Raw genomic sequence first — 13,746 nt, forward strand, 5'->3', positions numbered from 1 at the left:
CTGGTTGCACAGGCCTCTTGATATTTGATGCAATTCTAGTTTATGGAGCAATGTTTATACAAAATACAAAATAATCTAAAATAGTTAGAGACATCATGTCCTTCAATTCAAAAAGAGACGTTTGCTACGCCTTCAGCTTCTGACTTTCTGAAAGAGCAAAGGCAGTCATTAGGTTCACCCACGTTTGTTCTGATCTGGTTAAGTTCTTCAGAATCCATGTTCATGTTTACTTACCACATAATTAGCATTTCGAATTCTTTGGTGTCATGTATGTATCATATGTTCATATCTTCTAGCTTTCTAGGAAATATTACTAATTTCCCACCACAGAAGGTGTCCTTTCATTAAAATTACTGCTTTATGTTCCTCTGCAAGCATAGATATTTATGGTAAATTTGAAACTTTATACATTTATCACAAGCTCTGTGCCCCTCCTTTTCCACAATCCAGTTTAGGAGTAGACACAGATACAACTCAGGTTACAGCATGCTAATGGTGAATTGTCATGGAGGTAAAACTGTGTCATTGACCATTGATCAGCAACACTGAAGGGCTGGCATTATAATTTCAAGTCAGGCTGGTATGTGGCTTGGAGGGGAACTTGTAGATAATGATGTTACCATCCATCTACTATCCTTGTCTTTTCTAGGTGGTATACGTTGCCAGTTTGCCAGGTGCTATCAGAGGAACATTGGTGAATTATTTTAGTGCATCTTGTAACTGATACATACTGCTGCCAACGTGCCTTGGTGATGCTGGGACTGAATGTTGAAGGGAGGGGTGTTAATCAAGTGGGATTTTTTTTCTGGAGGGTGTCAAGCTTCTTGAATGCTGTAACAGCTGCACATAAACAGGCAAATGGAGAGTATTCTATCACACATCTAACTTGTGAGTCTCATATGCGGTCATCACACCAATGAGTCTCACATTGGTGATTGGGAAGCTATTGGAGAGAATTCTTAGGGTTAGGATTTATGTACATTTGAAAACGCATCGCCCAACTGGGGACAGTCAGCATGGCTTTGTGCAGGAGAGATCATGTCTTACAAATTTGATTGAACCTTTTGAGGAGGTGACAAAGGTGATTGATGAGAGTAGAGCAATGGATGTGTTTACATAGATTTCAGTAAGGCTTTCAGCAAGTTCCCTCATGGTAGGCTGATTAAGATGCATGGGATCCATGGTGACTTGCTCATAGAAGACAGAGGGTAGTGATGGAAGGGTGTTTTTTCAGGCTGGAGATCCATGACTAGCAGTGATTGCAGGAATCCATACTGGGATCTCTGCTGTTTAATAAATGATGAAAATGTAGATGGGTGGGTTGGTAAGTTTACAAATGATACCAAGATAGATGGAGTTGTGGACCATGGAGAATGTTGCAATGTGGGCGGAGAAATGGCAGATGAAGTTTAATCTGGGTAAGTGTGAGGTGCTGCACTTTGGGACACCAAATATTAAGGAAAGGTATACAGTTAATGACAAGACCCTGAACAGTTTTGATGTACAGGGGAATCTTGGGTTTCAAGTCCATAGCTCCCTGAAAGTGGCCACACAAATAAGATGGTAAAGAAGGTGTATGGTATGCTTGCCTTTATTCATCAGGGAATTGACGACAGGAGTCAAGATGTCATGTTCCAGCTTTTTAAGACCTTGGTTAGGCCACACTTAGACTATTGCATTCAGTTCTGGTCAACACATTACAGGAAGGATTTGGAGGCTTTGGAGAGGGTGCAGAAGAGGCTTAGTAAGATGCTGCCCGGATTAGAGGGTATGAGTTATATGGAGAGGCTAGAAAAACTCTGTTGTTTTCTCTGGAGCGGCAAAGGCTGAAGGGAGACTTGATAGAAATCGATAAAATTACGAGATGCATAGATAGGGTTGACAGTCAGAATCTTTTTTCCCAAAGTTGAAATGTCTAATCCTATAGGGCATGCATTTAGGGCGAGAGGGTTAGTTCAAAGGAGAGTTAGGGGCAAGTTTTTTACACAGAGAGTAGTAGGAGTTTAGAACATACTACTGGGGCGGTGGTGGAGGCAGATGCAATAGGGACGTTTAAGAAGTTTTTAGATAAGCACATGAATTTGCAAGGGATGGAATTATGTGGACCAAGGGCAGACAGAAGGGATTAATTTAATTTGGTATCATGTTCAGCACAATATCTGGGTGCTGAGTGCTCAGTGTCAGATACCCTGGCTGTGCAAGTGGATATCACAGGGCTTCGGACAATGGTGGTAATTGTACCTTGAATTGTTCAAGTAATAGGCAATAGATAATATGACTGGATTTCATCAAAGAACATGCCATTGCATTTCCTGGTGAGATTGTTAATTTACACAATCCCATTCCATCCATTAAAAGTAATAAAATTCATGCCAAGAGCAAATGCTTAGAAATTATTGGCTCAGACTATTGGACTGAATGGACTGAGATCTGTTGATTCATTTAATGGCTGTTTGCTTATGGATGGTTAGAAGCCTCGGCCCTTGTCCCAATCATGGGGATCTCTCAGCAATAGACTCCAGTCATAGTTTTTCACATTTTACAATACTATTCAAGATACCTGTGCAATGAAACTGATAGCTAAAGGATTTTAACTTGCTGAATCTGAGCCTATGCATAATGTGTTGGAGCACACAGGGCATAAAATGTGAGACATGAATCCTTAGGTAATCAAATTGAATAAGAGGTTGGGGTTAGTTCCTCAACTACAGTGTCAGTTAAGATTTTCATCAGGGGTATGACGTCTGAGAGACCTGAAGTCAAATCCACAATGATTAGCAGATATTGATAATCTACCCTCGTTCTTTTGTAGAGAGCCTACATAATCTATGATTTGGAGATGCCAGTGTTGGACTGGGGTGTACGAAGTTAAAAATCACACAACACCAGGTTATAGTCCAACAGGTTTAATTGGAAGCACACTAGCTTTCGGAGCGACGCTCCTTCATCAGGTGATTGTGGAGGGCTCGATCGTAACACAGAATTTATAGCAAAAATTTGCAGTGTGATGTAACTTAAATTATACATTGAAAAATTGATTGTCTGTTAAGCCTTTCATCTGTTAGAATACAGTGATAATTTCACTTCTTTCATGTGTAAATCACAAAACCCTTTTTTTTAAAGTTGCATTCTCGGGTTAGCTGTTAACAATGGTGATAGCTAGACAATATGTTGAAGGTGTTAGCCCCCTGTGTGTCTCTGTCTATGACCGGATGTTTAGATTGATTCTAATCTAAAAAGTGAGATAACAGAGTTTTACATAAATTCATTTGAGTTTTTGAGCTCAGAGTTCTACATGAATGTATATAGTTTTTGAGCAAAGTGAAATGTAACTCTGCAAGTACAAATTCACCACACAAAATATATGTGTGCATGTGGGTCTTTGTCTGTCTGTGTGTGTGTGTCTGTCTGTCTGGGGTGGGGGTTGTGAGTGTCAGAAAGTGTGTGTGCATGTGGGTCTTTGTCTGTCTGTGTGTGTGTGGAAATGTGCTCCACCATATTTCCAGACAGTGCATTCCATACCTGAACTACTTATTAAGTGAGAAAGTTTATTCTCAATTCAAATTTATTTATTTTGTTCTGATTCGTGATCTGTTTAAAAGTGGGATGTGCTTCTCCCCATCCTCTCTATCAAGATCCCTCATAATTTTGAAAACTTCTAACCGATCTCCTCCTCAAGGGAAACTGTTTCAACCACTCCTGCGCTCTGTCCAATGGTGCCTAGAACTATTGCACCAAAATGGATTATTTCACTTTTCTCTGCATTGGATTTCATCTGCAGCTTATTCTGCCACTCCACCAACTTGTCAATGCCAGTTTGAAGTTCTACACCACCTTCTTTAGTTTACAGTTCTCCCAAGTTTTGTAGTATCTACAGACTCTGAAACACACCAAGATTCAGATCATTTATATACTTCAGGGAAAGTAAGGCTTCCAGTATTAATGCCAGGCACCCCCACTACAAACCTCCTTCCAGTCCAAAAAAGAGCTATTAATCACTTTATTCTGTTTCCTATCCCTGAGCTAATTTTGTATCCATGTTGTTACTGTCTCTTTTGCTCCACAATCTATAACATGACTTAGATATCTGTTGTGTGTCACTGCTTCAAATGCTTTTTGAAAATCCATTTACACCACTTCAGCCTTCCCTTCCCTTCCCTGCAGCGGGTTTTATCAGATGAAGGCCAAGTGAGTTATTCTCCGAAGGGTCACCGGACCAGAAATGTAGCTCCACTTTCTCTCCAGAGTTTTCCCAGCTATTTCTGTTTTTGTTTCAGATTTCCAGCATTAGTTGTTTGTTCTTTTTTGCCAAGTGGAAACTTAAACAGAAGTTCCTGGAAAAGCTCAGCAGGTCTGGCAGCATCTGTGAAGAGAAATCAAAGTTGACATTTTGGGTCTTGTGACCCTTCCTGAGGACAGTTCTAAGGAAGGGTCACTGGATCGAAAACATTAATTTTGATTTCTCTTCACAGATGCAGCCAGACCTGCTGAGCTTTGCCACCAACTTTTGTTTTTGTTAGCATGCGCAGTTCTTTCAGTTTTTATATAGTACTGGAAACTTGACTGGTTTATCATTTCCGAGTTCATTTTGTGGAAGCAAGTTTAAGTTTACTAGGTGAGTAAAATAGCCTAATTAAAGTGAATGAAATTAGGACCATCATTGCATTGGGACCAATTGCCAAATTGCAAAGAGATCATCTTGCACGACTAATCAAGTACAATTAGTGACAGCTACATGTTGGTCAGAATAACAGCTTTGTCCAGAAGCTGTGCAGTTACCAATTGTCACTGATTAGAGTATTAACAGTTTCCAAAGTTTCAGAATCTGGCAAAGGAAAAGGAAGACACATATTAATGCAATGACTGGAAGAGTACCTAGAGAGAGAAAAAGCACTTGGTTTTTGATGTTGTAGTCTACTAGGAAAAGAGGGAGTAGGAGTGAGAGACGTCAGTTTGGTTACTTGTGGGTTGGGTTGTGTCATCGGTTCCTTGGTGTTTCCTCATGGAAAAGTGATACAAAGGATGAAATCACATGGGATCTATGGTGAGTTGTTAAACGGATACAGAATTGGTGTGGTTGTGGAAGACAAACAGGAGCAGTGGAAGGGTATATTTCACATTGGAGATCTGTGAGCAGTGGTGTTCTGCAGGGATCAATGCTGCAACCCCAATTGTCTGTACTATATATAAATGATTCAGAGGAGAATATAGCCTGATTTCCTGATTAGTAGGTTTGTAGATGACACAAAGATTGGGGGATAGTGAGGAGGATTGCCACAGGATACAGCAGAATCATAGTGATGTATAGGATCTTAAATTAATCTAGTCCCATTTGCCAGCATTTGGATATAGATAGGCTAGAGATTGGCGCAGAAATTTGGCAGATGGAGTTTAATCCAGACAAATGCATTTTGCAACATCTAATGCAGGAGGGACATATGCAGTAAATGATGGATACCTTAGTAGCATCAATGTATAAAAGTGGCAGCAAGTGAATAAGGTGGTCAAAAAGACGATAAGATCATTAGACATAGGAGCAGAAATGTGGCCATTCAGTCTATCGAGTAGAAAATACCATTCAATCATGCTGAAAAGTTTCTCAACCCCATTCTCCTGCTTTCTCCCCATAACCCTTGATCCCTTTGATACTCAACAAGCTATCTGCCTCAGTTTTAAATATACTCAGTGGCCTGGCCTCCACAGTGTTCTGTGACAATGAATTCCATAGATTCACTACTCTCTGGCTAAAGAAGCTTCTCCTTATCTCCATTCTATAAGGTCTTCCCTTTACTCTCAGGCTGTGCTCTTTGGTCCTAGTCTCTCCTACCAATGGAAACATCTTCCCAACATCCACTCTGGCCAGGCCATTCAGTCTTCTGTATGTTTTAATTATATTCCTGTTCACTCTTCTAAACTCTATCAAGGTATAAACCCTGAGTCCTCAAATGTTCCTTATATGTTAAGCTTTTCATTTCTGGGATCATTCTTGTGAACCTCCTCTGAACACACTCCAGGGCAGGTACATCCTTCGTAGAATATGGGATGCAAAACTGCATACAATATCAAAATGTGGTCTGATCAGAACCTTATAGAGCCTCAGAAGCACACCCCTGCTTTCATATTCAAGTCCTCTCAAAATAAATGCCATCATTGCATTTGCCTTCCTAACTACTGACTCAACCTGCAAGTTTACCTTGAGAGAATCCTGGACTAGAACTCCCAAGTCTCTTTGCACTTCAGACTTCTGAATTTTCTCCCCATTTAGAAAATAGGCCATGCCTCTATTCTTCCTACCAAAATGCATGACCTCACATTTTCTCACGTTGTACTCCATTTGATGCTTCTTTTCCCACTCTCCTAACCTGTTCAAATTCTTGTGCAGCCTCCCCGCCTCCTCAGTGCTACCGGTCCGTCTACCTATCTTTGTATCATCTGCAAACTTAGCCAGAATGCTCTCAGTTCCTTCATCTGGATTGTTAATGTATAAAGTGAAAAGTTGTGGTCCCAATACTGAGCCTTGCGGAACACCACTTGTCACATCTGCCATCCTGAGAAGGACCCTTTTACCCCCATTCTCAGCTTTCCACCAGACAGCCAAGCTTCTATCCATGCTACCACCTTGCCTCAGACACCATGGGCCCTTATCTTACTCAGGAGCCTCCTGTACAGCACCTTGTCAAACGCCTTCTTGAAGTCCAGGTAGATAACATTCATTGGCTCACCTTGGTATAACCTGCTTGTTAATTCCTCAAAACGTTCAAGCAAATTTGTCAAGCATGACTCTCCTTGATGAAACCATGCTGACTTTGCCCTATTTTACCATGCACGTCCAAGTATTCAGAAATCTCATCCTTCACAATCGATTCCAGGATCATATCCACAACTGAGGTGAGGCTAATCAGTCTGCAATTTTCTGTCTTTTGCCTTACTCCATTTTAAAACAAGCATGTTAGCGATTTTCCAGTCCTCTGGGACCCTCCCTGATTCTAACGATTCCTGAAAGATCACCGCTAATGCCTCCACTATCTCTTCAGCTATCTCCTTTAGAACTCTGGGCTGTATTCCAGGTGACTTATCCACCTTCAAGCCATTCAGTTTTTCTAGCACCTTCGCCTTGGTGATGGCCACCATACTCAGCTCTGTCCCCTCACTCTCTTAAATGTTTGGGATTTTGCTTATATCTTCCACCGTGAAGACTGACACCGAAGCAATTATTCAGTTCCTCAGCCATTTCCTTGTTCCCTACTACTATCTCTCCAGCGGCATTTTCCAGAGGCCCAATGTCCACCTTTGCCTCTCTTTTGTCCTTTATATATCTAAAAAATCTCCTAAAATCTTCTTTTATATTAATGGCTAGCTTACCCTCATATTTAATCTTCTCCCTCCTTATTTCTTTTTTTTTTGTTGCCCTCTGTTGATCTTTGTAAGCTGTCCAATCTTCTGGTTTCCCGCTGCCCTTTGCCACATTATATGCTTTCTCTTTTGCTTTAATGCTATTCCCGACTTTCCTAGTCAGCCAGGGTTGCCTCATCCTCCCTGTACCATACTTCTTTTTCCTCCGAATGAAACTCTGCTCTGTCTCCTGAAGTACTCCCAGAAACTCCTGCCATTGCTGTCCCATTGTCTTTCCTGCTAGGCTACTCTCCCAGTTCCTCCCTCATGCCAAGGTATATGGCATGCTTGCCTTCGTTGGTTGGGGCATAGAATATAAAAATTGGCAAGTCATGTTATAGCTGTATAGGACATCAGTTTACAGTTTACAGTTTACAGTTCTTGTCACCACTCGACCAGAAGGATGTGGAGGATTTGGAGAGGTACAGAAACAGTTTACCAGAATGTTGCCTAGTTTGGAGTGTATGAGCTGTAAGGAGAGATTGGACAAATTTAGTTTGTTTTCATTTAAACATCAAAGAATGAGGGGTGACTTGATAAAAGTTTACAAAATGATGATGGTACAAGGACAAGTCTTCATAGCTTCAGAGAAGTACATAGGACATTGTGGAGAAGAAGTATTTTACACAACAAGTGATAATGACTTGGTAACCACTGCCAGTAAAAGATGTTAAAAGCAGAGACATTGGATGATTTCTAAAGAATTGAATGGGTATAAGGGAAGTAAATTTTATAAGTCACAAATGGGTGGTGCAGTCACTCAGTGGTTGGCACTGTTGCCCCACAGTGCTAGAGACCTGGGTTTGATTCCACCCTCGGGTGATTGACTATAGAGTTAGCACATTCTCCCCATGTCTGCATGGGGTTCCTCCAGGTGCTCCAATTCCCTGCCACAGTCCAAAGATGTACAGGGTTAGGTGGATTGGCCATGCTAAAGTGCCCATAGTGTCCAGAAATGTGCAGATTAGGTGTATTAGCCATGGGAAATGTAGGGTTAGAGGGATAGGGTAGGGGGTGAGTCTGCATGGGATACTTTTCGGAGGGTTGGTTTGTGCTCGATGGGTCAAAAGACTTGCTTCTGTGTTGTAGGGATTCTGATTCTAGGCTGTAGGGAATAGAACTAGAAAATGGGCTGATTGACTTTCCTGATGTCTGCATAAACTAGATGTGCTTATTGGTTTCCTTCTCAGTTGTAATGACTCTGTGACTGGCATTTATGACATTTATCTGAGCAGATGGTGACAGACAGGAATTTTGCTATCTTCCTAAGTCTATGTCCGAAGTGGATTTCATTGCTCTGTGCCTGATACTCAACCGTTGGGTACTTAACATCTGGGAAGCCTGAAGGTTTCTGGGAGTGTTTGAGCAGTAGTGGAGCCCCACATTTTCAGGCAGTCAGTACCTTTTCAAAACACCTGACATGAAGAAGTTGGCAGGGGATTCCCACTGACAGCTGCCTCCCTGACCTTGTTGCTAATCTGTTCCAGCTTGTGAACTTCCTTCTCTGCATTAGTCACCTCCTCCTGGTTCCTTGGTTTCAAGTGGGTAAACTTCTTGAAGCAGCCACTGCCTCAATAGAGGCACCATCAAGAAAACACATCTGCTGGTTTCTGATTGACCAGAAGGTCTTTGGAAGGAATTGGGTCATCCTGCTATCTCAGAGCTCCTTCCATCATTCCTGTCCAGCCAGTTGGCAAAACCTGTCTGCCCTCTAAATCTGTGCAAGATTTAATTCCATTCATTCTTTAATCATCATTGATTGTTCCACAATTTGAAGATGGCCTCTGCTCGGGTTGTGATTTTCATCCGTGGGTTTTCATGTAATTGAATAGGCTGACTCCGAACCCTCAGATCATTGTTCGCATGAGGCAGGGACACCTATGAGGTAGTGGGACCCAGAGTGCAGGATCTGCTGCCTTTTCTTTCCTCTGCCACCATCTCTGTCTCATCATTAATGCATTAGGATTCAAAGCACAATGCAACCTGATGAACAACGTGCCTGTTATGAGCATGTGGCGCAAAGTTCCAAGCAGTCATAGTTTAATAGTAATAGAAGCAAGATTGGGGCATTTGCCCCATCGAGCCTGCTCCGCCATCTCATTAAGATCATGTCTGATCTATCCATTGTCTCAGCTCCTCTACCCGCATTATCCCCATAACCTTTAATTCCCCCACCATGCAAAAATCCATCCAACTGTGTCTTGACTATATTTAATGAAGCTGCCTCTACTGCTTCCTTGGGCAGAGAATTCCATAGATTCACTACTCACTAGGAAATGCAGCTCCTCCTCAACTCTGTCCTAAGTCTACTCCCCCCAATCTTGAGGCATGTCCCCTAGTCCTAGACTCACCCAACAGCAGAAAAAAACTTGCCTGCCTCCATCATATCAATCCCTTCTAAATTTTATATGTTTCTATAAGATGCCCTCTCATTTTTCTAAATTCTAGTGAGTACATTCTCAGGTGGCTCAATCTCTCCTCAAAGGGTCACCCCCTCTTCTCCGGAATCAACCTGGTGAACCTCCTCTGCACTACCTCCAAAGCCAATATATCCTTCCTCAAGTACAGAACTGCACACATTACTCCAGGTGTGGCCTCACCAACACCTTGCCCAAGTACAGCAGAACCTCCCAAGCTCTTAAATTCAATCCCTGTCGCAATGAAAGTCAATATTCCATTTGCCTTCCTGATACCTGTTGCACCTGCAAATCAACTTTTAGCAATTCATTTATGAGCACTTCTAAGTCCCCCTGCAATCTTTCACCATGTAAATAATACTCTGACCTACTATTTTTTACTTCCAAAGTGGATAACCTCACATTTACTAACATTGTACTCCATCTGCCAGACTCTTGCCCACTCACTTAACCTATCTAAATCTCTCTGCACACCCTCCACATCATCTGCACAGTTTGCCTTTCCAGTCAATTTAGTGCCATCAGCAAACATTACACTTGGGTCTCCTATTCCAAATCATTTATATATAAATCATGAACAGTTGTGGGCCCAACACTGACCCCTGCAGGACCCTGCTCATTTCTGATCTCCAACCAGAGAAACACCCATTTATCCCAACTCTCTGCTTTCTATTGGTTAACCAGTCCTCTATCCATGCCTAACTTCAAGGAGAACTTTCTAGTGTCTTTGCAATATTTTCTTTCTCTTCCCTGGAAGACTGGCCACCTGGAAGTTGAGAAAACACGACACAGTGAACAAAATGCTTCACATTCCGACAGACACAGTGTCCAGTCCATTTCTTAGCAGAATTTAGTTTAAGCAGTATTATAAATTTCCTTACTCCTTCTACTTAACTTTATGTGGGATTTTCAAATGCCCATTTTCTTCATTCTGCTTGCTTGCGTTTTCCTTGAATTCATCTCTCATCTTCAAGTTACTCATCTTCTATTCTTATTCCCTTCTCTTACATTTCCTCTGTAGGGATGCTGTTATTCAAATTTTCTGAACCTTGATGCAGAAGGCAAGAGACACAATGTTCTCAAGATCCTAATAGTCTTCATTTTTTTACTTTTCAGGAGACATTATGACATCAGCATCCAACAAAGGGATTTTCTGTTTCCTGTTCATGACTCTCATCACTTTGAGCTGTTTTTTAGCTGCATTGCTGTATGTAAAACCATCCAATACCTGGATTTATGCTCCACTGGAATTTGCCACATCAGCACCAGGCATGAAGAGTATTTTTGGGACAGGTGCTGAGGAGAATAAAACTATTGTGCTGATTTGGCTTTGGCCTTTCGGTCAGACATTTGAGCTCGATTTTTGTAAATCGGAGTTTAACATCCATGACTGTCACTTGACTGTGAATAGGAGCCTCTTCGACAAGTCGCACGCTGTTCTTTTCCATCACAGAGACATAACTGGGGACTTATTCAATTTGCCCACACGACCTCGGCCAACTTTTCAGAAATGGGTTTGGATGAATCTGGAGTCACCTATGCATGCTTCAAAAAGGACAGGACTCGACCAACTCTTCAACCTGACTTTGACATATCGGCGGGATTCAGATATCCAGGTGCCTTATGGATCTCTGACAATGAGCAAAGTCTCAATAGACTTTGAATTGCCCAGTAAAAGCAATCTTGTATGTTGGGTTGTAAGCAACTGGAACTCTAACCATGCCAGAGTGAAGTATTGCCAAGAACTATCCAAATATATTAAAATCAATACTTATAATCAAGCCTTTAGAAAACATCTGAACTCTAAAGATTTGATCCCTACAATATCCAGTTGTAAGTTCTACCTTTCCTTTGAAAACTCAAATCACGAGGATTACATAACTAAAAAGCTCTACAACACCTTCCTTGCTGGCACTGTACCCGTGGTCTTGGGGCCATCGAGAAAAAACTATGAAAATTACATTCCAGCCGATTCCTTCATTCATGTGGATGATTTCAAATCAGCTCAGGAACTTGCAGCTTACCTGAACATGTTGAATGATAATGAGGACTTGTACATGAACTATTTCAAATGGAGAAAGTATTACACAGTGCGGATGACTCGTTTCTGGGATGAACATGCGTGTAACGTGTGTGAGGATATAAAATGACATCAAGAATATCGACCATGTTCTAGTTTGGAAAACTGGTTTTGGGACTGAATTTGAAAACGTGCCTCTGATTACTGTCATGGATCATCAGCAATTGATCGTTTTCCAATTTGGAGAAAGGATTTTGGAATTAAATTCCAGTAAATACCACGGATCATCAGTCATATCAATTGGATTGAATTAACTTCTTTCCCCAAAGAGAAAATATTTTCAACCAATTATTTTATTGACCCCAAAAATAAAATATCCTCTGGCCTCCATTGTATTAAGTTATATAAAACATATAAGTCCCTGACATGAACTTCTAATCTGAGAGGGACATCTACTGGAAAATAAAATTAGTTTACAAGCTTATTATGTTAAAGAAACTTCACAAAGAATTTGATCTGTCATTGCCATTGTGGAGACAACATTAGGAAAAATAACATTTACACAAATTTAAGAAGAAAGTGCTGTGAAACAGATTATATACCAATCTGGAACTTAAGAAATGAGAACTATGACTCAGGAGCAGGACTAGGTCTTTCAACCTGCAGGACTGTTCTGCAATTTGATAAGATCATGGCAGATCTAAGTGTGGTCTCAAATCCACTTTCTTGCCTGTCTCCCACCACCATTGACCCCCTTAACTGTTAAAATTTCAAAGAACTCAATTTTTAATAAAAGCAATGGCTCAACACCCCCCACTCCCCACCCCCCCCCCCAAACCCCTTCACTCCAGCTCAAGAAGAGAATTCTAACAATCCGTTTGATGCAATTCAATCCTTTTTTTGAGTAAGGAGACCGAACTTGGTTGTTGTACTCCTGATTTGGCCTGGTCAAGTCCCTGTACAGACAGAGCAATGTTTCCCAACATTTTGGTTGCATCAGCTGCCAATCAAGGACAAGCAATAAATGTCAAAACAATTTTATTGAAGTGAATAATAGCCAGTAGACAAACAAAAGTGAAAAGTTTTGAATGAAAATATAGATTGGCGTATGTAAAAATTACCAAGATAAGTATTTCAATTTATTTTTAAATCAGCTTTTGTTAATTGTGTTGATGTGTACCTGGAATGAAAACAAATCAAAGATGAGTACTCAGAAACTATAGGTTTGTATCAACAACCACTTCAGCACTTTATACTCTCTTTATAATAAACACCAACATTCCATTGACCTTCCTCATCACTTGCCAGAGCTGTACTTTAACAATGGTGTATCAGGAGACCCAGATCCATCTGTTCAACTGAGTGCTGCAATCTTTCTTTATTTGAATGATTTTCTATTTTTCCTAATTAAAATGCACATGATACATCATCTAGCAATTTTTAAGCTATTTGCCTAGCCTTCTTAGATCAATTTATAGACTCTTGATAACTTACTTTTCTGCCTATCTTGGTGTCATCAATATTTGGTTCCTTTTTCCAAGTTATTGATGTTGATTGTAAATAACTGAGGCCCCATTGCTGAAGCCTGTGGTACTCTGCTGATTAGACTTTGCCAACCCAACAAAGACTTCTGTGGGCTAGCAAGTCCTTAATCATGCCAATGTGTTACCTGCTACATCAGGAGCACTATTTTATCCATTAACCTTTGATGTTTCGCTTTAAGAAATACCTTTGGAAATTTATGTAAACAACATCTGCATCTTCATCTTATCTACCTTGTTTGTTGCTTCTTTACAAACTGATCAATTGAAAAATATGACTTTCCTTTCACAAAACCATACTAATTCTGTCTGATTCCATTATAATTTTATACATCCTGCTGTTCCTCTTAATAATGGAGTCCTACAAATTTCCTAT

General features: G+C 40.8%; 1 protein-coding gene and 1 pseudogene across 1 annotated transcript in view; both read left to right on the forward strand.

Annotated features, from left to right (window-relative positions):
* The window catches only part of LOC122546605 (4-galactosyl-N-acetylglucosaminide 3-alpha-L-fucosyltransferase 9-like), a 133,417-nt gene that overhangs the window by 74,183 nt on the left and 45,488 nt on the right, over positions 1-13,746 (forward strand). The window lies entirely within an intron of this gene.
* Positions 10,934-12,351, forward strand: LOC122546617 (4-galactosyl-N-acetylglucosaminide 3-alpha-L-fucosyltransferase 9-like; annotated as a pseudogene).

The sequence above is a fragment of the Chiloscyllium plagiosum genome, unplaced genomic scaffold (genome assembly GCF_037043375.1).
Source record: "Chiloscyllium plagiosum isolate Xiang-an unplaced genomic scaffold, Cpla_swu_hap1 HiC_scaffold_3, whole genome shotgun sequence".
Lineage (NCBI taxonomy): Eukaryota > Metazoa > Chordata > Chondrichthyes > Orectolobiformes > Hemiscylliidae > Chiloscyllium > Chiloscyllium plagiosum.